This window comes from Anser anser, assembly GCF_964211835.1.
Source record: "Anser anser genome assembly, chromosome: 3".
Taxonomy (NCBI): domain Eukaryota; kingdom Metazoa; phylum Chordata; class Aves; order Anseriformes; family Anatidae; genus Anser; species Anser anser.
In genome coordinates this window covers 92,765,494-92,791,426 of record NC_139722.1, presented here as the reverse complement: position 1 = coordinate 92,791,426, position 25,933 = coordinate 92,765,494, and the positions used below count along the sequence as shown (strand labels likewise).

General features: G+C 45.2%; 1 long non-coding RNA gene across 1 annotated transcript in view; it reads left to right on the top strand.

The window, feature by feature from the left end:
* Nucleotides 1-24: 24 nt before the first annotated feature.
* Nucleotides 25-25,933, top strand: part of LOC310897937 — a 48,691-nt gene continuing 22,782 nt past the window's right edge. Inside the window, exons 1-2 of the long non-coding RNA XR_014582810.1 lie at nucleotides 25-432; nucleotides 1,538-25,933. The exon at nucleotides 1,538-25,933 is cut by the window's right edge and continues 22,782 nt beyond it. This is a non-coding gene — a long non-coding RNA (uncharacterized lncRNA). The remainder of the gene's footprint in view (nucleotides 433-1,537) is intronic.

The window sequence follows — 25,933 nt, the reverse complement described above, 5'->3', positions numbered from 1 at the left end:
CTCGGGTCATTACCAAAGCTCTCTCTGAAAGCCTCCCACTTATCATCAGCTCAGAGCTGGAGCTGGCAAAGCACACCTGCCCTAATGACTCACTGCTAACAACCCGGCACCTTCAATATAAAGTTTCAAGCACCTGAAGTTAGCACAATGTGGGTGAGCTCTGCAGCATCTGCAGGCAGGCTTGGGTTTCGCAGAGCACTCAGCTGCTCCAGGTGCTGAGGCTTCATGCAAGGAGAGGTGGGATCATGATCCCACCACCTTCATAGCCAGCTCTGTGACAGTCAGGCCTGTTTTCTCCAGCAAATGGATGAGCCAAGAATCAGCACAAAACCAGCCAAAATGGCATGAGAAACATTGAAAGGAGAAAAGAATTTCTTTCCCCCCAAAAGAGGGGAAAAAATGGTGTGCCTACATAGACCTGGTGATTGCAAGGTGAGATCCAGCAACAGCATGAATCCATTATCTCCAGATGACATGTCAGGCAAAAACACTTTGGAAAGCTCTATTACCAGATCGGCTTTGGGGATGTGTGAGTAACAGCAACAGGCCATAATAATTATTTTTTTAAATGTCACTTGAAGCACAGTTTTCTCCTGATTATCACTAGAGCACATTTCTGGCACAAAGTGCCTTTGTACAGTATATCTTCGTAGTATCTGAAGCTAGCACTCAGCTCCAGGCAAGGATGCTAAAAAACAGTATATCATTTTGCTCTCGCAAGGGAGAATCTAACAATTTGGCCATCTGCTGCATTCCACACCAGTGACAGCTCGTGCTCGTGTTTGGTGATAGAGCTGGGGCTGGCAATGCAGTAGCAGCCCTTCCTCCTCATCCTCCTCCAGCCTCAGCAGCAGTACCCATTGCCACTGTGCCACAGCTCCTCTCGTGCCCTTCCCACCAGAGGAACGTTTCCCTCTTCACCTGAAGATGGATGAGCCACAGTGCTCCCTCTGTGCACCTCCCTGCTGCCTCGCCATACCCTGCAAATGGTCCCTGACCCTCTTGGTTTGCCCCATCTTTGTCTCACTTGGGCCATTGCCACTATCCACTTTGTAGGCCTTCAAAGGTGAAGGGTCTGGAGGGGAAGACGTGTGAGGAGCAGCTGAGGCCACATTGTTTGTTCAGCCCAGAGCAGAGCAGGCTGAGGGGAGGCCTCATGGCGGCCTGCAGCTCCCTCACGAGGGGAGCGGAGGGGCAGGCGCTGAGCTCTGCTCTCTGGGGACAGCGACAGGACCCGAGGGAACGGCATGGAGCTGGGACAGGGGAGGGTCAGGCTGGGGGTTAGGGAAAGGTTCTGCACCCAGAGGGGGGTCGGGCACTGGGACAGGCTCCCCAGGGGGCATGGGGGCATGCTCCCAAGTGGGCATGGCACCCAGCCTGCTGGAGTTCAAGAAGCCTTTGGACAGTGCTCTCAGACATGTGGCTTCATTTTTGGGTGGTTCTGTGTGGAGCCAGGAGTTGAACTTGATGACCCCTGTGTGTCCCTTCCAACTCAGGATATCCTATGACTCTGTGATTCTGTGATTCTATACCTGAGGTGGGGATGCTGCAGAGGATGAGGATGAAGCTGAAGATGTAGGTCCTGGTGAAACGATGCCCATTCCCACATCATGGCAAGTGGTCACAGTCAGAAGAGAGCTGCTCCTGCCTCCTTTCATGTAGCCTGAGCCTTCTTGGGACAAATCTGTTTCAGAGAAGATTGAGAAAGCAATTATGTGGCCACACTGTTTTTATCCTTCCTGCACACGTGAAGAGGGGATCTCACAATGTTATATCTCTACAAAAAACTGCACCCTGGCGTGGAGATACCCACCCTACCTTGCAGTGCAATGGTCAGCTCTGGTGGTGAGGAGCTCACCAGAGCTCACCCCAGCTGGGTGCATTTGCACCTTCAACAGGGGGGCTGCTTCTTCACCGTGCAGACGCACCTCTACAACTTTGCTGTGCAGGTGGCTGAGCCCAGAGAGGTTGCGAAATCACCCCCCTGGGAGATCTTCCAAAGCTGCTTGGACGTGGTCCTGAGCAACCTGCCGTAGGTGGCCCTGCTTGAGCAGGGGTTGGACGGGGTGGCCTCCAGAGGGCCCTTCCCACTTCAGCCATCCTGCTATTCTGCTGCAGCCCAGCATCTCCCAGAGCCCATGTAAAACAAATCAACATCCCTGCCATACTCCCCAGCCCCCGGGCAGCCAGCTAGCTCCTCCTGAGTGCTCCCTGTACAGCACGAGCACCACGGCGTGCCCACCACAGCTGTGTGGGGCTGCAGGTCCCCCCTTGCCCTTCCCAGCCTGCGCGCCCAGCCCTGCTGCACCCCAGCGGAGTGACGTGTATCAGGCTCCTTCCTTGTTCCTCCTGTCCTCCACGTCTCCCAAAAAGACAGCTCTCATCTGCTGCCAGGGGGTAACAAGTCTGACTCATACGGGCTTGCTTTCTTTTAAGAAAGATGGATGTTTCTGAAGGTCATAATTTTTATGGCTCTGATGTTCATAATCCTGTGATAGTCATGTTCAGCATCTGAGTTACTACAGCACACAAATCGTATTCGTGGCATCCTCAGAGGCCGAGTGCCAAGCTGGGAGCAGATAAACACATTGCACACGGTTTTTAAGCCACAGAGATCCAGAGCAGCTCTGTGCTCTCTGATACAGCGATTTGCCTTCTTTTGGCACGACAAACATCTTTAGCTGGTGTTCAACAGGAACCGAAGACCCAGGCACAAGAAGGCAGACCTTGGGCTTAGCTTCACAGCTACTTTTGCTCTGATAGTTTTGCAGAGATCTACATATTCATGCACGCTGATTAGCATGTGTTTCTTTGAGACAGCTCCTTCTCTTAGCGCTGATCCCCGCCGAGCACAGCGGCATTCGGGATGAATTCACCTGCGGGGCAGTGCCTCGGTGCGGGGGTCTCCGCGGGGCCAGCTCAGTCCGTTTTGGTGAACCATGCTCGGCAGCGGTGTCTCTCCAGCCTGGGCAGAGCTGTGAAGTCGGGGAAGTGGTCTGGGTCGGTGGAGACGATGCTCTGCTCGTCATGGGGAAGAGGACGCGCGTGCTGCCAGGCAACCGGCTCCGCAGCGCCCGTGCCAATGGCTGCGAGCACCTCTGCAGAGGCAGGTCTTCTGATGGAGCATCCAACCCGGGGCTGCTCGCTGCTGGGGGGCCCCCATCGCTGCCCAGAGCCTGGGGAGCACGCGGCAGCCACGCAGGGAGACGGGGAGGTGTCCCCCCCTCGCCTGCCAGGGAGCGTGGCAGGGAAACGGGTCCTTCCCCCCCCCAGACTGCCCAGTGCCCACCATGCCGATGGGGACCTTGCAGCTCTGGTGTTGGTCAGTGCTGCTCAGGAACAGGTCCTTGCTGCCCCGCGTTTGCACCGGCATGGGGAGGAGCTGCAGCTTTGGCTCAGGGGCTCCGGAGGGATGTCCAATGTTCTGGTCTTCATCTGGGTCTTTAATTTCTCTCCCCAAGCCCTGCTGCAATCTGCCACACGCAGCGTGACAACTGACGATGGAACAGATTTTACTCGTGACAGATATGCATACATATAAACATTCCTATATACATATGCATGAAAAACTCATTCAGTAGGATTAGGTAAAATTACCTTAGGGTGTGCAAAACAGCAGTGCCATCCACTGCGAGCATTCCCCTTGCTTACTCATTTTGATGAACTACTTTGATTCCTTCCAGCCTCTCACTCCAGGAATATTCTTGCATAAACAACGTAGAGGTCTCCCTATTAGGAGCTGCAAGAAGTTCCCTTGCAGTGATAATTAGGCCTCTACTATTTCATATCTCCCGAGGAAATGTTTATGTGGTTTCTCATTCAGCTTTTATTTTACAGCTTAAGGGTAGATACCTACAATGTCGAGGAATAAATCTTGTTCCATCCTGCTTTGTCCTTCCTGGGCAGGGTTTGGCCATAAGAACAGTGGGAGAGACATAAGTTATTCAGAGACACACAGATGACATGCACTCTCGACACTTCGCGCCGCTCAGACCCTAGAAATACCAATGTGAGGTGAGAGCAGGTGAAGGGAAAGGCAAGACCAGATAATTTATTGCAGCTCCCCCCTATGGCAGTTACAGATAAATCTCCGGGGATGAAATAATGTTTGCAGAAGAAGTTTGAAGCTGGGGGGATAGGGATCACGTCCCTTCCTGATCCCAGGAGCAATTTAATTGCAGTGACAGAGGCACTACAGCAGCAGCAAAGTGCCATTCAGAAACAGCATTTGTGCCCGAAACACCCTCTAATTTCCCCAAATTTCGTACCTTGGGCCTCTCATGAGACTGGTGGCACGGCTTTGCGCCACAGCTGGAGCACTGCCTCCTTGACCAAGCCTTCAGCAGTGCAAGCAGCCTGCACCAGGGCACAGCCTTCGATACCTCCATGCACAGCACTGCCTGATGCTCCTGCCAACCTTTTATTCCCTTGAAGAAACAGAAGGGGTGCAGGGAGCATGTCAGCACCCCACAGGCCCATACAGAAGCTTGCTCTTCGGAGTGCCCATGCCCCTGCTAAGGGGAGCATGGAAAAGCCATCAGAAGAAACACCAGGAAGGATTGGTGCACCGAGGTGCAAAGCAAGGCTTTAGGCTCCTGCCTCTGACTCCCGTCAGTCCAAACGAGAGCTGGGGGTGAGCTCGAGGGCTGTAAGGCAAACTGGGTCTCACCCTGGCAATAGGGAGTGCTACCAGTAGGCCACTGGGCTGGCCTGGAAACTGCTTTTTTTAGCAGGGTGACAATACCTGGCTTTGACAGCCAGCGTGCTGGTTTGTGTATGCGTAATCTGCTGCGATCATGTTATAAATCAAGATGAGACTGCTAAAATTATGTATGACCTCATTTGATAGATCATCTAATAAGGAATTTGCTAATGCAGTTTATCACTTAAAAAGCTATACGACTGCTAAGGATGAGTACTTTGCTGCAGCACATTTAAACCTAATTGTCAGAGGAGAAAAGCAAGCGGATTTCAGAGGTGAGTTAGAAGAGCATCCTTATGAGGATGATGTCTTCACTAAATCAGTGGTGCAATGCAGCAAGCAGGGTGGAAAGGACTCTCCTCCAGATAAAGGTACAGAAAGCTGCTAGACGAGGCTGTGCTGTGTGAGCATACTGCATGGAGCCACTGACCAGGAGAGCCTTCCTACCTGTAAATACCTGTATCCTAATGGGCATGCTTGTTTTTGTTGTTTGATCTAACGTTGTCTTTTATTGTTATAACATTTCAGTTCTGTTTCCCTGTCTTGCGAGCAGATCTAAAATCCCTGGTACACTGAAAGAAACTATCTGCCTAGACCTTTAGCTCTAACTAGCTATTCTGGTTATTGTGCTTGTCAGAAGGAAAAGAGTAATTGTTTTGCTGCTATATGTTACCATCCAATATTTTTGTTCTTCCAGTCCTGTGACTCATTTAAAAAGACTGAACATCACTTCCACATACACAAACAGAGCTGTAAAGCAGCTCAAGCCAATGAAACAAAGCTTGTTTTGCAGGTTTGTTAACCAAGTATTCTGTTCCAATCCCAGATTTATGATTAATATAGATGCCATTTTATTTCCTGATGATTTTATAAAGCTCATTCTGGGGTCTGAATGCCTGCATGCATTCCCTGGATGGATGATGCTGTTCAAAGCCTCTGAGATAAACATTAAACCTGCTCACAACTCTGTGTGTGTGGGGAGGGGGAGGTGTTAGAAAAGTGACGATTTTGAGCTCCATTTTAGGCTTGGGCAAAACGAGGTGGAGACACGAAAGAGCTTACAAGAGGCCATGCAGAAAATCGTTACCAGAGCCAAGGCTGAAACTCTGACTGCCCCAGTCCCCATCTTGGCTCCTGACTCCCTAGAACAAAGCTGGCAAATGTCCCCTTCCTACCCCCGAGTACATCCTGCTGCATTTGCAACCCTGCCCTAAAGGTGGAGCTTCTTCTTTTTCATGGGAAATCATTTTGTGGCAGAGATGGGGAAATCGGACATTGCTTTACAAAAAATAGGACGTGACCATTGGCAGAATAAGGCAGTAGGTAAATTTCATGGAGTGCTACTGAGTCAGTGCAGTAGGAGAAACCTCCGCATTGACTTAAGTGAGTAACCAATGATTTGGGATTGTACAGGTGCTACCGGTGTCACAAGAAAAGCAAAGACACCCCCGAAGCATCATAAATCCCAGGGACAGGAACCAAGCAGCGTAAGGAGGATATTTTGGTAGTCATAAATGAGAATCACGTAGGGGGAATCCTCATGACATTTGCATGGGAGGCCCACCTAAATATTATTAGGCCTCTGTTAATAATGCAGTCCCAGTTGAGCCGCTGGGATTGCTTCTGAGAGAACTGGAGTTTGCGTTTCTGCGTGAGCACACAAAACACAGCTGTGTGTATACATCTAACTGGAATGATTTATCTACAGAGGAGAAAAACACAAAGTAACGGCAATATCATCTGCCTCATTAAATGCCCGAGCTCTAAATCGGGGGAGCCACTTAAGGGGTAAGAGCGTAGTTCATCACCGTGCCACATCACTGTTTGTGGTTTTCCGCACCGACATTAAATGCTGCAAACTGAGTCAGTGGATTTTACATTGAAGACATCTCTACAACAAGCTGGACTCGGGGCACCTGCTCACTCACCCTAGACTCTCAAATAACCCCTCAATTATAATTTTCAGTCACAGCTGACATGGTTTAGGCAAAAGTTTCACCATAAAGCCCTCGTCAGTCATTCCTTGAGCCATCCAGTTTCTCAAGCTCTTGCCAATACCAAGATAAAATCTGACTATCAGTAACACTTCTCAGAGACCTGCCAGTCGCTCTGCGATGCAGCCTGCGGTGGCCAGGCCAAACCAGCTCCTCTGCATTTTATCTCCTCGCTGCCATCTACACAGCAAAGTGCAGGCAGCTCTTCTGAGCCCAGGTTATCACAATTAAAGTCCACTGGATATCGTGATGAACCTTATTCAAGACCAACAGAGAACAAAGAAAACAACTAAAGGTCCCAAGCTTGTGCCTTTGAAGTTAACACTTTTTTTCTCCAATGCACATCTATTCAAAATGCATGTTTTTCACTCCCACTGGGCAGAAAACCTTGCCATGTAGCTGCATGTACTATGCTTGGGCATATGGTTAGCAGTGCACTATGAACCTACACGTCATAAAATAGCACTTAGTCAAATTTTTTCTTAAAGTGCCACCTATGGGGCCAAAAATATCCTCCAGAAGACTTTGGAAATACATGTTGAGGTTGCTATCTGGTGCAACAGGCAAATTCTCCTGCTGTGTAAATCAGGAGGTGGATTGCTCTGAAAACACAAGGTAAACATTCCTAGAAGGCCAGAACCGAAATGCGTGATAGCGAGCATCCGCTGATCAGCGGTCAGAGATTTCACAGAGCACAGGAGGAGACCAGGGCCACAGCCGTGGTCATCTCTGAGGACCACGCTACGCTCCTTCGGAGGATGGAAATCCCACCCCAGCACGCGTTCTCCCAGATCATATGGGAGATCTGCAGCTGAGTCACTGTTAAATAGCAATGCAGAAATTTCCAAGGCTGTAAGCAGCAAAGTTTTGCAGACATCCCATTATGTTCGACTTACATAATCTGAGTACTTAGCTGCTCAGATAATATAGTGATAGAGCTTTGTGAAATTAAAAAAGAAAATGCCTCTCTCAGTTAGCAGGATAGCTGGAATCGAATTACAGCGCTCCAGAAATCTGTAAAGTAAGTCCCATTTCCTTCTTGGCTTTATCGGACATTTCCTAGAGGGCCTCGCTGCAGCAAAGATGAGACCTCAGCCCCTATAGCCCTGACATCATTTACACTGAACTTTGACTTCTCAAAACATTATCTTGCTTTTGGAAACAGAAGCCTCTGGTGACTCAGAGCTACAAAAGGGCAATGGTCAGGGTTCAAACAGCAGTCTAAAGACGTCTGTTTTCTTCCTGCTAAACCGTGAAACTCGTGTTAACTTCAGTGGGGATTCTTACTCTTGCCTGGATGTAGCAATAACATTTTGCAAAAGACAGGCAACTATTATCTCCAAATACCCTGAAGATAAACCCAGGCGTCTTGCACAAGTCTCTGCAGCAAGGAACTGCAGCTAGTGTGGCGGAGTAACGATATAAGCATGTTATACCTAGAAATGTTTCTTCTCTGATCACAAATTTTGGGGTTTATCTATGTTACATAAAGTACCAAGGAGTTAGATCCTCCACTGGCTTAAGTCATAGCTCTGTGAAGGCAAATGGAATTATGCTGATTTGTATTAGATGATCACATATTTGAAAAACATATTTGACCTAGATGGCTGATAGACTCTCAGCGAGGCTCTCTAGAGGAAGATAAAGGGAGTAGAAGGAAATAAGCCCTTTTAGAAAATAATACTCTCATGCTTTAGTAAGAAATATGCCTTACCTGGTGAAAAATGCACCCTGTTGTCATATGTACAAGACATTTTATCCTCTAATAAAATAAAAACTTGCGATCCAGAAGCAGGATGTGCAGACATACAAACAATACAAAGGGGTGCTTACTCCAGAAGTGTTTCCCTTGCACTGTTCCTGGTAGCTTTGCCTGCTTTCAAAAGAAGTAGCACCTCTGGTGGCTCAGACTCCGAGCAGGTTATCCGAGGACTCTTTTTTAAGTACCAGTGTACTTAGAGATGTGATTTATCGCGAAGGCAGACTATGCAAATGAACATACAATAAACTTTTGCAGTTCCACATTTTTTCCACTCCAGAGATTCTTCTCCCATTGCCTGACCCTTTGGTGCAAAATGCAACAGCAGCTTTGAAGCTGGTATGTAAACTTCACATGCCAGACAGAGGGAATGCTGAGGACATCCGTAGCTGAACAGTTTCCATGACGGGAAAAGACCACATTCATGTGAGGGTGGAAAATTTGGTTTACCAGCAGTCTGGCCATTTGCTGTGGAATAATTCATTCGCCACTGGCAGTGAGCAATGACTGCTTTATGTTGTGCAACTGTCCTTTGGAAAGCACGGGCATCCAGCTCCCACAAGCCCACGCAGAACTGAAAAGGGCAAGGAATGGGGGCAGAGGAATTCAAACTACCTGCTACCAGCAAGCAGACCTGAATTCCAACCAAGCACCTGCCATTAGAGCTGGCTCACAACAAAATCAGCATTTCCTTTGTGGAGTCTCGTATCTAAGGCTAGCCAGGGATGAGAGGTACGGTGCCAAACCAATTTGCTTATTGACAAGAAAAATCCGCCAGTTCTTTGCAGTAATAGTAATAAAAAGGTAGCTACCAGCCACGCTACTATTCCATCACTTTGAAACTGATGCTCAGGATGTGGTATTACTTTTTGTCTTTATTTATTTCCAAGCATTACTGCTTGGCAGGCAAATCTCTTGGACCGTGATGTGTACCCATCCTTCCAGCATCTAGGTTTTCACAGTGATATTAATACTCAAGAATACTGGAACAGACCTAAGATAAATGTCCCCCTGTCCTCTTTGCTGGGTCCTACACATCAGCTACTGCGTTGTATGGATGAAGAAATGCTCAGTCTTCCACAATTGGGTGGAGAACAGTTGAGGGAGCTCTCAAAGTGAAATGCTGGGAGCTCGCTGTATAGAGACAGGACGGACTACAAATCAAAGCTGCTTTGAGCCGCCTGATATCCTGGGCCACACACTGTTTGACTTTGCACCTGCAGCCTAGCCTCCCCGTGCTGCAAAGTGGCTGGGTGGGTGCAGCATTAATGAGGCCAGGATGAAGAGGTGCAGGCCGAATCGGAGTGGAGCTGGTGCTCCATCCCCAGGAGGAGCAGCCAGCTCTGCTGCAGGGCGCGCTCCCAGCGACCCAGGTGCCCTACCTCCAACACTCACCGCGCTCCCCCCGGCTGCTCCCGGAGGACAGGAAGGTGTTCCCTCAGGTGCTGTAATTTAGCCCTCCCAGGCATCAGTCCTGTGCACCCAAGCAAGGACAACGGGGTGTTTAAAGCTGAAACAGCCGAAGAATGTATTCAAGAATCTTTGATAAAAGCTACAATTTTATGCACCATGGAGCATCCATCAAGGAAATGCACGGAGCTAGTGCCACAAAATAATTACATGTGCAGAGTCCTTTGTAAACACAGCTTTTATGTGCATCAGCACAGCTGGGGACAGTGTTTAAAAATACAATTATGTAATGCATTTTGTGTAGTCCGTGAGCCATTCAAGTGATACCATCAGTTCAGCAAAATTACATGCAGCAGTTCTGTATCTATTGGCCCGAGCAAAGAAACATTTTTCAAGAGCATTATTATTTTTTTTTTCCTCCTGCTATGAAATAGATTTGTCTCTGATGCCTACGGGGAATTTGTGTCTCTGTCATTGGCCACTTTCTCTCCTCCTTTCACCAATGAAGGAGAAAGAAATGGGGAGTTATTTTTGGCCTTGCAACAGACTCCAGCATCTAAATCAGTTAGTTCTGAAACCACTTGGGGTGGTGTTGGTTCTCTTTTAATGGCTTTACAGAGAAGGAATTTGTGATGTTTGACTGCTAGCAAAAGGAAACAAAGCAGCTGTTGTTGGATAGAAGGGCAAAGCAAGGTTAAGACACTCTGTAATGAAGCAGGGCCCAGCCTTTAACACCAAGTGTGCAGCAAGTGATGAGCCGTGGCCAGCACAGCACAGAAGAGGCTATTACTAAGCCATACGCAGGCTACAGCGTGGTGGGTGATCTCTATAAAAATGCACACAGAAAACAGGCTTACAGCTGACACCCACCCCCCACCCCTGTTTATTTCATCCCTGTAATGCTAATAAAATATTAGCTGCAGAAAATGTACAGGAAGCTTTGCTTTCCTCCTCGTTTAACCTGATGTTGCAGCTGAGTTGAGATGATGCAACAGTAAAATTTCCGAGACAGTACTTAACCACTGCTGCTAAATGGTAGCGACACCATGCACAGATATTTATCTGAGACAAAAATAGAGCTTTATAGATACTATTTAAAGGGCGTTTTAAAGTCTTAAAGCTTTCAATGCTTTGTAGACAGTAGTTTACACGTCTTGGCCAAATCCCACCTGGAAAATTAAATTTGACCTATCAAAAACTTTGCAGGAGATCCAGCAGTTGGCTTTTGCATTTAAAGAGACCATTAAAGAAATCTGTACTTAGTTTCAGAATATGAGATCTACAGCTGGGAGTGGCGAGATAACTGCTTCTCCTATTCAGGAGCTGCTTGGCGCAGAAATAAGACTTGATGCTAATTTCTAAAAGTGGGATCTGATATCTGCAAAGAGATTCCCTCTTCTCTGTTAGCTATTGGGCCAGTTGTAGTATATGGGATACCACAAAAAGGAGAGTGTGGACCAAATCCAGGTGTCTGCATTCCTGCATGCATGCTAGCATCATTGAGATATAGAGAGAGCTCCTCGCTCACTCTCTTCCTCCCTAAGAAAATTGTATTTCTTTTTGTATTTCTTTTAGTGGTACAGCACTGATTAGAAGACAGAAGATATCACAGCCAGAAGAGTCCATCACCTGTTATGGCATGGCAGAGCCTAGTGAAACAGGAGCTGTGCATTGAGACCTTGTTAGGACAGTCTGTGATGCTCAACAGGACAGTGCTGTGTCCGAAAGATGGGCATGGACACGATCCAGCTATGTTTTTAAAAGGAAGCAAATACTACAGCACCGCTTGAAAAACATCCGAATTGCCATATATTTGATTACAGACCTACTAAACTATTCATGTCTTTCCTTCCCCACTGAAATCCCTGTAAGATACATTTTGTAGATGTAGCTCTTTGTGCTCTCTCTGGTAGAGTCTGCATATATGATCTAGATAAAGATTTACATAGTGCATGCCACCTCAGCTGAGGATTTACAAGGGAAGCAAGACAGCTATCACTCCTTTGCCTCCGTTGCACAGACTGCTGTCATATAGGTATGCTGGTGACCACGTTTCATGTCAGCTTACACAAGGAAGACGGGTCTTTCCATTCACGTTTACAGATGTAAGTGTAGGACATGCGTACTGAGCAGAATTTTTATATATTATTAGGAAAGATTGGCTTTGGGGAGATCTAAGCAGATAAACAGTGTCTATAACTAAACTTGAGGAAAAGCAATGTTCTGCATTTTTGAAGTAGCACTCAGTAGCAGTTTTTTTTGTTTTGTTTTGTTTTTTTTTTGAGAGAGAAATTTATCAACTTGAACAATTGCTTCTTTGCAGCACAAAGTATATGGTGTAGTCAGTCAAAATGAAACTGTTATTGCCTCCTACCATGCAGACAAATGGAAGGTATAAACAAACAGTACTTTTAAATTGACTTGCTAAGCGGAATTGGTCAGTAACCTGCTAAGAAATATTTTGGTGTGTGGTATCACCATCGAATGTGGGAGTTTTGTGTTTTGATGTTTGTTTTTTTTTTTTCCTGTAAGATGCAACATTTTATATTGCTAATCTGCAACTGTCAGTTTAAATGTGCTTGCTACTCTTGAACAAGACATGCTTAACTCCATTCCTGTAAACAGGGAGCAGGATTTTTTGCACATTGTTGAGCAAATACCCTCATAGGGTTATATGTCTGTAGCTTGTTTGCGCAGAAGGCAATACCTGTGAAAGTTTAGCTCAGGATGTATTGCACCAACCGGTGAAGACCAAATTCTTCTTTGTGTGTTTTATCCAATCCAACTAGAATGGTGTATCTGTAAACTGACTCGAAAGATTTACAGTCTTGGACTCTAAAATGCTATATTTACTACGTTTCAAAGGAAACACGTTAAGTAGAGTACTGTCAGCAGATGAGACATGGGGAAGAGGCAGGCATGGACAGGCAATGTGACTTCCTCAGGATCACATAACAGATTTGTAGAGGAATTCACAGCAGAGCCCCTGGCTTGTGTGCCACACATTGCTAACCGCTTCTCAGGTCCAAATTGCTTGCAGTCTGCCTTTCTGTAGAAACATCACAATGTTGCTCTGCCACAGGAGCAGCAAAGAACATGTTCATTGGACATTTGTTAAACAGATACGTTTTAAAGGTCTTAACACAAAAAAATACTTGGAAGGATATGTCCTATCCAAGTGCAATCAGCACAAAAATTATGAATTAAATGCTAGTAGAAAAATTTGATCAAGGAAAACACTTTCCAATTGAACCTACTTTATATGGCCAGAGGGAACTTTCAAAAATAAGTCTCAATAATTTATTTCAGTATCCACTGGGTGAAGCCGGGGTGTGAATTTTGGGGTAGAAATGTACAGACATCACATTGATGCCCTAGAAACAGAGGAACAATACCACTTCTACCTTCACCAGAGGAAGAAGGACCCCAGCATTAACATTTAGCATGGAAAAAAAAAAAGTAAAAATCCTGGGGAATCCTTCACACTGTGTCTGCAGATATTCCCAAGCAGCCACAATGAGGTTAGTGCTAGGTATATTTATTAGTTAACAGAATTACGTAGCTGTATCTAAAACTCTTATTACTTTAAACCAATCAATCATACTTAAAATATGGTACATATGTGAAACTGCTACCTCTTCCAAAACTGACAACTGCCTTGGCACGGCAGAGTAAGTAATACTGCAGGGTAAACAGTGGGATTTAGTCACATGTTCAAAAGAACATTGTAAGAAGAGCCATCAACCTCATGACCTTAAATTCCTACAATACTCTTCCTTTAATCCCTCATACTAATGTTATTTATCTGGTGTTTATTAAGGATTCAATTTAAATGTGGTTTCTAGTTTCAGGTGCCTCAATGAAGTCACCCAACTGTTAGAGATACTGCACAGCAAACTTCAGCTGAAATAATGAAAGCAATGGGCAATATGCACATAATCCCATTTCATTTCCCCATGATTCCCAGTCTTCCAAACACCACTGCTCAGCCCACATACATACTCGAGCTGTATTTCCTTTAAAAGTTGGGAGTGAGGGAAGCACTGGATATTTGGGGAACTTACATCAAGATACATTTTTTAGGTAAGAAGATATCAGCATATGGATTTCATGAAGGAAAAACACTGACCAAAATGCCATAGCAAGTCCAAATAGTTACGCAGAATAAGAAATATGAAACTGAAACCCAACTTGTAACCACATCTTGGTGCCATGCAGTTGCAGGTACTAATTTTCTTCACAGTCCAAATTCTCATGTACTTCCCTGACCATAAAACAGAAAGTTGAGAACATGACCATCTTGACTGGCAGACAGAACAGGTGGATGGCAGTTTTGAACTACTCAGAAACTACAAAAGAGACTCAGCCTTTGGAACAGGAGGTGCTAGTCAGCTTCTTCCATGATGATCCTCCAAAGCATCTGATCATCAGGATGTTTCCTACCACTCACTATACACAACAACAAGAGAAGTGGTGCTATGTCCTCTTCTCATCAAGAAGGGCGACAACAAAACAGCCGTTTTAAGGAGAAGGTGATAATCAACTTCTATACTAGGCATCATCACCTAAGAGTACTGGGAATGTTTCTTTCCACTATGGGAAGCATATAGGTGCATGTGGAAGGAGGTCCACAGGATATGATGGCGGGTTCCTAGGAGTTTTTATGACTGTTGGCCTAGACCTAGACACAGTTTTGAGTATCCTCTCATCTGGCACATGCAGGTGATACATTGGCCTGTTATAGATTCACAGAGTTTAAGACAAGCAAGGAGTATTACAATCACTTGTTCTAATCTCCTACCTATCACTAACCTGTTAATTTCACTTAGGAATCCTGCACAGAGCTAAATAACTACCTATTTAACGAAATAGTTGGCTATAATGCATCTTTTGAAAAGTTATTCAGTCTTGTCTTAAGGAAGAGTATATGAAGAGTCATTCCTTAGGAGGTTTTTCTTTTCCAATATACAACCATTTCAAAGCATAAGCAAAGTTTCTCATTTGAGCTTGGCTTAGCCTCAATTTCCAGATGGCTGAGCTGTTCACCACTTTGCCACACATTCTCTTATGCCATTCAATTTAATTTTGTGTATGTGTGCGACCAATACAGTATTACCATGAAAGTACTGTATATTAAGCAAATCAACTCTTGGTCTTCCTGATGAGACTAAATAGGCAGAGCTCTAAGCCACTCCAGCAGATTCCAGGACTCAAATTTGTTTGTGGCTGTCTACACAATCCTTAGTAATACCTAGGCAACTAATGTCTCAGGCATAAACATTCAACACAGTAAGTACAAAAAAAAAAAAAAAAAGAAATTGAAATAGAAAAGGAAGATAGGAGGAAAAAAGTGCGTGCCCAAATCAGCAAGTCTGCAACATAACGAAAGACAGCATTCAGGTCTAGACTTGTTTCCTTAAGTTCAAACCGTACCTCCTAGCATCGTTTGAATGAAAAATTAGGGAAATAGCATTTCTGAGGCTGAACAAAGCTTTTAGACCCCTCGCACTGTACACAGGACTGCTCAGCCACTTCACGGGACAGCGCTCAGTCTACGTCCGTGAGCGAAGCAGCGCAGGGAGTACAGCCAGGCCAGCGTCGACCTGGCTGGAGGGGTGGCTGTGGCAGCACTCTGCGTCCCGCTGCCAAGAGCAAACTGGGACCGCTTCCACCCAGCCCTTCCGTAGGTCATCTGTTTTGACCTGGAACAGAGCACTGATATTTGGGCTTCAGGCCGTGGCTATTCAAAGGACTGAGTTCATGTTTGCTAAGCTGTTAATTACTGTCCAGGACTTAGTGTAATACCAATGACACAGCAGGAAGTATACCAGAGCCTCCACTTTGCTGTTCTCCACCAGTACCAAGGGGACTGTAAACCACTTCTTACCTCACGTTATTCTGTTGTTAAAACAATCAGATCAGAGTTTCAAGAAGGAACCATCCTAGGAATGGCATATAGTTAAAAGAGAGGCAATTTCCAATTACTATACTGGGTAAAAGCCAGAGACCAGATTCAATTACCTTGCATTTTGCAGTTTACAATCTGTTGGTGCTCATTCTAGAAGAGGCTTGTTAAATGCTTGCTGGAGGCCTTCAAAATATACTTAATATATTAATATATTAATATTAATATTAACAATATTTAATATATAATTATATATTAATATATTTAATAATACTATTAATATTGCTGATATTAATATCAGTATATTAATATATTAATATACTTTACTGCTGAAAAAGAAGAGGTTCTCAGTCCAGAACCTCACCATAATGTAAGCCATCAAAACCCAGGCCAGACCCCAGCCTCCAATCAGAAACTCCACTTAAGCAAGGGTGGCATATGGCTGAGATTTGGCCCCATAAAGAAACCTCACAGGCTACTGAGCAATATCAATGTGAGCTCAGATTTGAAATGTGAATTCATCAGAGTACAGAAATCTGTCACTCAGATACCAACAGGTACACTGGCCTACTACTTACATGTTTCTAAATCCAGAGTTTGAATGTCCTCCTTCAATTTTCTTCTTTTCAGTATCAGGATTTCCTACCCTCACGGCGTAGTTGCTGTGGCACACCAAATCTCCAGAGCTAGCAATGGGTGTGTGGCAAAGGTGCTTGTCCTAATGTTTCCTAGAGCATATTCATGTTGATTGTTATTGGGAACACTCCCAAACAAGGCAAGTTGTGAAATCCAGAGGACCACAAAGGCAGTGAGATTCCCAGGCAGGTGTCCTTTACAAGTTTCTACTCGCACCTACAATACAAATTATCCTTTAGGTATACTCAAAAACAAAACAAAAAAAAAACAAGCAGCAGTGCTTCTTTTTGACCTTCTCTAGGAAGCCATATAGCAGTGATACATGAACTGAAAACACCAGTATGGGGTTCCAAAGAAGCCATAGCTCAGGCAAAACACATGGTGACTCTTGACCTGTTACAACAAAGCAGATTCAATGCAGAGCATTAAGAGTGACAACAACAAAAAAAAAGCAAGACATTTACATTTTTAAACTCATCCCAGAACTGAGTTCAACCCCCACACAGATTTATTTCTTCCCCCCTTTTTGCACATCTACTTGCATGGACCTTGTCAAACACCAGAAAATGTTGGTGTTCTCCTCCTCTGCTTCAGTTTCAGAAACAGCAGCATGCAACTCATAGTATATAAAGATGAGACTAATTTTCCAACAAGAAAGTCACCAGAATCAATAGATCATCTAACAACGCAGATCAAAGTGATCTAAAAAACTGTTTAAGGGACTAGATACCAGCAAGTGTTATTTCCATTAAATCTTGGCTATTAACAATGGAATAGTGTGAAATTAGCACACGCCTGAATGGGCCATTGTCCTTATATTGTGGATATTTAACCTACTGTGTAATGGTGCAGCACACCATGAAAAAATGCAGTTCAAAGTGGGCAGCTGCAACCGTGGATTTAGGTTTCCTCCTCAGATGCGTTCATTTTTTGTGTTGAGTTTACATCTATTTCCTTTAAACTCTGTGACCTCTTTGCTCTTCTTTCTGAATTTCCTTTTTTAACCTTGCCTTACCAAGTGTTAGTGAAGTTTCTGTTTTGTTTTGGGGTGTGGTGGAAGCCAAAGATACTTATCTGCTATTGTTCCCAGTAATAATGAACTCCTTACCATAACACGGGCTGAAGGGGCTTCAGATAATCAGAGAAATTTCAGGGGAAAGCATATAGTCCAGCTCAGGTTGCATGAGTTACTCCAAAGTCACCAGAGGAACCAGGTCATATAGCAGACAGCAATCTAAAACCCAGATTTGAACAGGTGTCAGTTGACCCTCCTGCCACGAAAAGTGATCAGAAGCAGCACCCGGGGAGGATGGACTGGAACGTGTCTGGGACGAGCTGCAAGCGCGAGGGCCGTGGCACTGCTGGCTGCCCACAGAGCGCAGAAGGATGCAGCAAGGAGCGGGGCCGCTCGCTCTTACCTCTCCAGCCCCTGGGGAGCACAGCCGGGGCACTCGGGCAGCATCCCAGAAGAGATTTATCCCTAAACAGGGGAGCCGAGGAAGATCCGAAGAGGAGAATTTGACTTGGGCAGTCTTGAGGGAAATCCCAAGGCAGTCCTGAGGTGGAACGAGGGGAAAGCGAGGAGTCGGGCAATCTCAGAACCGCGGCAGCCGCGTTATCCATCGGAATGGAAGCCACGTGCAGATTGGATGCGGGCTAAATCGGACCTTCTGAGCTATGAGTGTCATTGGGGAACGGAGCCAAAGGGAGCTTCGAAGCTGCGTGTTTTTAGCTAAACAAACTAAATGTTAACAGAAGGCACTGACACGAAGTTGGCGCTCACGAGGAAGAACTTTCCCTTCCTCCCCCCGGCGAGGCAGCAGGCCAAGCCGAGAGCCGATGATCGAAGGTCAGGCCCCGCTCCCAAGCCTCACTGCTTACCAGGATCCCGGCTGGAAACAAATGCTTTCGCACGACAGTTGCGCACGTTTGTAGGGGTTGCTGAAAGCTCCGCTTCAGTTAGCGCGGAGGCAATACACGCCGGGTTCTGGGCAGCATCAGTATGCCAGCTATTCCGAGTGGCAGCCCGTCAATACCCCGCTCCTGGCAGCTCGGCCGCGGGCACCGCTGGGAGCAGGGAAACCTCGCGCTGCCTTCCCGCACGGCGAGGGGGCCAGGGCAGGGACGCGAGCACTTCTGCCACGGGCAGTGCTAGGCTTTTGGGGTAGGCCGAGAGCGTTCGCTTCCAGGATTATCAGCTCGGCACCACTATCAGAGCCCTGTATTTACTGTAATAACATGTTTCCAGACTTGCTTTGGAAAAACACGAGCTTCTGCAGGTGAAAAGGCTGCTACCGTGAGCTTTGAAGGGTAACTTTTACCAGCCTTACTCAAGTGCCCCTCCTGCCAGTCTTAGAGGCCTGCCTAGCTACCCTCCCCACAAAGTTAGTATCTCCTTGCGCTGAAAACTATTATTTGTAGCACTTAAAGATCATGCAACTGGGGTCACAGAAATAATTATTTATACTTTGGGAAGGAAACACGCAGCACTTCACATTTCCTGCACAAAAGACCCTTTGGTTTTTCTCAGTTTGGATCTTGGCTACAAACTGCATTCCAGTTTTTGACCTTGAGCTGCCAGGAAGTAGTGTCTGGACTAGACAATAAGGAAGAAGCTCAGTATTTGAGTATGCGTGTGCTGTGTGCTTTTGAGGAGAAGGTCCTAGCCCCACTGATAAAAGAAAGCCCCCAGTGCCCATGGGGGATTTTCTGCTTCTATTAAAAGCTTGCTGCCTTGCTAGGAACAAGGACTTTCTTCACTGCTTGTCAAAGTTACTTAAGGAAAGAATTAGAAGAAATACTTAAAAGTCTGCCTAAAAGGCACCATACTGGTTAAGAGAAAGGCAGGGAATTGGATATTTTTTTTGGCCCCTGATACTATGCCTGGCAACTCCATGCTGCTGTGTCACATGTACACACCACTGCGCTTGGTAGAAAAATTACAAGAACTTAGCAAGGAAAGTGGCAAAATCATACATCTAATACAGGTGGGCTAAAACGAAGCTGAAGGGGAAATGAAAGATGATATATCCAAACACTGATTGTTAATGAAAACAATCAGTTAATGACTGTTAATGAAAAACTAAACTTTTCTTCATTGAGCTAAACAGTAGTGGGGAGTGAACATTAACCAAACTTAAGTGTCAAACTGAGAAATGAAGCTGTATTTTTTCAATGAATGAAATTAACTTGGGAGAGGGTTGGCACAAAGTCTAAGCAGAAATAAAGATCCACTTCAATCCATAAAGTAGGCTTTAAGCCATAGACTTCTCTCTTCACCAGGGCTCATTCTGTCCTTCAACTGGCAAAGAAAGGAATGGAAGGGAACAGAGGAAACCAACGCAACAGCTTCAGAAAAAATAAATAAATCTAAAGTTGGAAAACAGCAGCTCAGCATGCTTTGTGGGTTTTCTTCCCCCTTTTAAATTATTGCAGCATTTATTCCTCCACAGTGTATTCAAGTTCCTTGTATCCTCATCGCTTCAGAAAGGAATTTGAGAGCAGAGTGGGAGTGCACAGCTAAGTATATGATTTGGATTACCTGCGGCTTTCTCCAAAAATGCAGATTTGTCTCTATATCAGCTGATTTTGGATATGTGCCAAGTAAGTAGGTAACACATACAAGAAAGTCAGTAGCCCCATTCTTTTCTTCTTAGCAATTACCTCTTTCAGTTGGGAGCAAAATTTTTTTTTTGAGGCTTTGTCGTATCGCCAAAACATGTTCAAACACAAAATTGCTTGTTATGCAGCAAATAATCCTTACTTCATGCAGTATCTAAGACCCTACAATGACAGATCTCTGCACAGGGCACTTCCACACTTGTGCAGAACTTCCTGACTTCACTGAGGCTCTGCAGAGATGTGGAGCTCACTGCACACAGGGGCCACATCAGCAAAACACATCAATAAAAGTTTGCAGGCTACCAATAAACAACAGATTTCTATGTGCCTTCCTTGCCTAAGCAATGCCAGTGCAGAAAAACTGAAATGCACAGGGCAAAGTTTGCTTTCCTGCTCCCTATCAGGGCAAGGAAAAACAGGCTTTCACTTGCTGCTCTTCTCTCAGGTCTACCTGTTCCCATTGACCTTGAGCAGGGCAGATCATAGTGCAGAAAGCAGCACCATAGTTCAGCTTTCTTGAATCACCTGGTTTCCATGTGAAGTTTAACCTCATTATCAACCGCTCTCATTGTCACTCTCAAAAAAGGGCCCTTGAAATCCACAGGCTATAAGTTAATCAGTGCCGCAACTCCCACAGAGTGCTTAGTTCTGAAACAAAGATGACTGAATTTTTTTTTGCAAGTTTGTCACATTTTATTCTGCAGATTTAAAGCCATCATGCATACCAAACTCATCCACTTCAGTTACTTTGCATGTAAGTCTTGATTTCACTGGTTGTTCAGTATTCTGTATTCATTTTGTGCTCAAAGATGAAAACCCCAGCCAGAGTCAGGTCCTGCTGAAAGCTCTGACTCATTCTCATATTTCTTTTTTGCTCTAGGGCTTTTCTTTCTTCCTAACCTTTATATTCTCTCTCTTTAAGAAAGACTACGAAAAAAATCTTTCCCCCCATTTACTGATGCTAGTGAGAGTAATGGCTTTTGTTCATAGTCTTTATATAGCAACATCACTATTCTCCTCTGGCTTTTTGATGAAATAGCACACTTCATCTCATCACTAGTCACCGAAGTCAGTTGAAACAATTCTATGGATTCCAACAGGCATTGAAATAAGCCCTTACAAAAACCAACTTGTGTAGTTTTACTAAAATCTGTACTTTATATTCGGAGATCTTTTTGAGGAAAGGTTTTAATATTCAGATCTACTATCTAGGTTACAGAGCAACCCGTAGGCCCACAGCTGCCACAGTGAAAATAAATGGAAACATTTATTGATATCACACACGCATCTCACATGAGAGCTCTATTTCATCCCGTCTTCTACAACCGGGATGGGAAAGTGTTTGCCAGCTTCAGCAAACTAGTGACCACCACCAAAAGTCTTTAAGACATTCAACTAACCTGGTGGGTGGCCAGTCAGGAGGCAAAGGAGAAGACAGTCCTACCAGTCTACTCCTTGTAGCACAGGCTGTTGTAGGCTCTGGTCCTTGCTAACCTCTGACAGATGCACCAACAGCCCTCCAGAGTTAAGTGATGGCTCAAGTTTGTTCTTATTCACCTGTTAATCTGTTCTAAGGACAATCACAGCATTTCAGCTATGTTCCAGAAGTATGAGGTTCACGTGAGGTTTGTATCAGATGAAAGCTCCTGGAAGAGGCTCTTTTTTTCTTTAAAACATATGGAATTTAATCCTGTAATCTCATTGTGTGCCTGTGAGATGAGACCACTAACATCCAGCTCCTGCACAGCCCTGCTTGTGAATGTTCTTACGGCACTGCTCTTCCTTCTCCCTCAAAATCAAGTTGCTATTTGCAACATACAAAATACCTCAGCAGAGGATCAGCATTTCAAGGTAAGTCACTTCTTGTTTTTCAAAGCAACTTACACATTACATCATAAAAGCACTTTTGTGCCTACTGATCTTACCATAACTTTGGATATATCACATAGCAGCGAGCACAGAGTGAGGGGACTACACCTGCTGGAGTTGGTAACACATAACCTACTACTACTACACCAAATAGAGATAAGTTTTCCTCGAGCAGAGGATTATTCAGATTTATTCTTACCACATCCTTTTACAATAAGGTCATGACCCAACTAACGTGACTTAACTGTAGGTCTACAGCTTCCAGAACCAAAATCCAAGCAAAAGAAAAAAAAAAAAAGATGTCACTAACCTAATTTTCCCTCCTTGATCCCTTTTTGCTCCCTCCTGGCAAGAAAAACAGCCTCGGATTCTTTGGAGGCAGCATTACACAGCCCCCAGGAGCCAGCTTCGAAAGCAGCAGGCTCACCACCCCTGACTTCAAGCTGAGCCCAAAGCCTCTTCCCAGAGCTTCTGCTTTGGGGTCCTTTTACAAAATGGCCTTGCCTCCTTAACAGAGCACTTGCTGCCAGATCTCCTAATTTGTATGGATGTCCTGTATCTCCTAGCAAGCCCACTCCCCTTCTCATGTGAGTTTGTTGGCTCCCCTCATCTAAAGTAAATACTACAGTAGGTTCAATCCCCATACCCTGAAGGGTCAGACTCACCCTATGACGTGACTGAATGCAGATCTGTGCACAGGGCGATTTGGCCCCTCGGCATCAATCTCTCATTTCACCTGAGCTTCTGGGGCACGAACTGGAGCTCAGCAAAACAGACAGACGTTTTTAACTTGATACAGAACAGCCCCAAGGAACTGAGTTACTGACATTGCCTACTCACCCACCTAAATGCTTCACTGCATCAGAGTTGCTGTGACCTAGCTTTGGCTCTGGATTTTGAACTCTGGAGGCTGGGTTTTTCACTTGCTGCTTCAAAGGAACATAGCAAGCCTTCTTTTTCAGATACTGAACTCCAGAAGGGTTAGCTAATGTCAGGGGAAATCATGAGTCCTCTGGAAGTCTCTGAAGTGTGGGCACATCATGTGCAAAGGAAGATTGTACAAACAATGCAGTCAAATAAGTAAGTTTTGGCAACAAAACAGTCGTTTACTGAGAAAATAGCATACAGAGAGGAGGAATCAACTGGGAAGTGCTCCTTTGTAAAATTACTTGCCCAATTTCCATGTAAGCTATCAATGACTCTTGGAAATGACCATGGGGATTTCCAGTCACTGAAGCACTATCACCAGCTATTTCCATGCCACTAAGATGCCAAAGACCCACTGAACAACCCTCCCATCTTCCACACTGGTTGTAGGCATCTTTTCCACTATTTTCAAAGTGTTGACATTTTTAAATAAGAAAATTCCATCTGGCATGGCACTCTGTCCCTCTCCTCCTTTCCATTTCTGAAGCACCACAGGATCTGTGATTTGCCATTGCCACATGCACAGCGCTCAACAGGGATGCAGAGCAGCTCCAAAAAATAACCTAGGCACTCCTCTGAGATGTAAAGCCAACTCCCCCATCTCTGCACTGCCACTGCGGCACACAGTTCTTAGAGCAGGAGAGTCACGAAGACCTGAAGAGAGACTGTAGAAAGCTGCATTTCTGCCTGCCCTCCTGAGATATACTGGAGCAGGATTGCAAGTTAGGTCACTTTATTTCCACATTAACTCTACTGAATTGGAGTGGGCCAGGCACAAGGACTAACACAGGAATAAAACCTGGCCTTTAATCTAAACCCTGAGGCTTGACACAAGCATGAAAATGAAATAGTAAATACCGTTTTTAAAAGGTTCCATTTCCTTCAAATATATAGATGTACTTATCTCTGAGGTTGCAGCTGCCAGCCAAAATCTATCCATCTCAAGAGATGAATAGTAAGTGTGGTAATGAGATCATATCCTCTGAAATGAATTCCCTGATACTCTGTTTGTCCAGCTTCAATTCACGAATTCTGCACAAAGTGTTTCAGGGAACACAGTACATCTCAGCTAAAGATGACTTGTTAATAAACAAGACTATTTTATGAACACAGAAATTAGAAAAGGTCAATAAACAAACTATTTTAGTAACATCATCTGATTTTTTTTCCCCAAGAGAACAAGAGCAGCAAGTAAATATGTGCTTGTATGAAAACTCCAGCTCCACTTACTGTGATGCGGCTAATCAGTGTGCTTAATTGCTCTGGGGCAAGCCTGGCTGCATCAGCCGAGGATGAGGCCTCGCCTGGATTTGATTCACCATTGGGTATCAAAGATAACTATGCTAAAACGAGCAATAGTGATACCAAACACAAATAAGGTGCAGGAAAACTTGGCCCTCCTCTCCAAGAAATGCAGAGTGCAGCCTAGACAGACAGGTTTTGCATTTTTAGAAGTAGCTCCTAATTAAATCTTCCACCAGTAAGTGGATGGATGGACTTTTTTTTTATTTTGATTGTGCAATAAGCAGGAGAGCTTAACAGTCTGTTAAAACATTTTATCCCCTGCACAGCCATTTCCAGCCTATCTGCAGACTGCCTTTTGAGGTATTGCTGCGTTAAAAATGTTCTTGCCTGAAGGTATTACCACACTGTGGCAGATGTCACTGACTTGGCAGTATTTGAAGGGTCTATTAAAAGTAATGCAATTAATTACTTGGCTTGTCATCACGGCACTGCTTTTGAGACATTTAAAATGGTTTACTATTGATAGCCTAATCCTGGAAAGTGCTGAGCACCTCCACTTCCAACCATGGAGGCCCAGTGAGGTGACGGCTGGAGCAGGCTCCCCAGACACCGGCATTCACGGGCCTGCTCCCGGTGCTCCACAACTTGTGGGGGACCTGGCCCAGGAACAGGCACCGGGGTGGCCACCAGTGCTCGGAGTACTGAATCCTGTCTTAATTAATGGTTTGGGAAAGAGAGATTCACAGCAGGCCGCGGAGGGCCTGCACCAGAGCAGAAGCCTGACAGGATAGGAGCGGGAGAGAGGCACTGCCATGCTGGGACCGTGAGCCCGCTCCCCGTGGAAGGGACTGAGCACAACCTCTGGTGAAAACAAGGCAGGCAGTGAGGGAAGGGATGGAATAAAGCCAAGCCTGGGGAAGGGGCGTGAAGAAAGGTGTTTTACCCAATGTTTTAGTGTTTCTTTTTGCTTCCCAACACCCAAATCTGTGATTAAATATATATAGTATTAATTGGCAGTCTATCAACTTTGCTTTCCCCAAGTTGAGTCTGTTCCATCCACAATGGCAACTGATCTCTGTCTTCATCTCAACCCACGACCTTTCTCACTCCTGTTTTTCTTATTTTCTCCCCTGGCCTGCTGAAGCGGTGGGGAGTGAGCAAGCGGCTGGCTGGGATTTCGGATGCCAGCTGGGGCCATCCCACCACACTTAGACACCAAACCGTGTGGACAAACGGTGAATCATGTGCAGGGAACCAGGAGCTACAGCACACGTGGAAACCTCAATGAAAGACAGCAGCTCCTGGTGCCCACTGAGCACTGAACTCAGCCAGAACAGCTCTGCAAGCCCATCCGGCTGCATCTTATTTCTTGAGGAAGTATCTCCTGGGCTCTGCTATGTTTCTGCCAACACATTTGACTTCCATCGTGGGACAGAAAACACAATATAGCAAAGCGTCCTTGAAAAATTGCTGAGTTCTGCTATGTGACAGTAATGACAGCATCTATTGCCAATAAAATGAAAAGGAACAAATTCTGAGGGGGGGGGGGGAAAATCTATAGGCATACAGAGAATAAGTGAAGTAAGAATAATCTGTTGCTTGGGTCTCTGAAGCACAAATCTTTGGTTAATTTCAGTTGCTGATATTGCTGCTGTTTGTTTCATTTTAGACATACCACCACCAGACTAAAAGGAAGCATCAGATATAGGGTTAGATGATAGAAGATCATTTACACACAGCTTCTTCTCAAATTGATTCAAATTTTCTCAGATATGAGCCAGGTCATGCAAACTAAGATCTCTCTAAACACTGCAGAGTCAGAATAAATATGAATTTGAAATATGAAAAAAGGGGAAGGTCTCCAG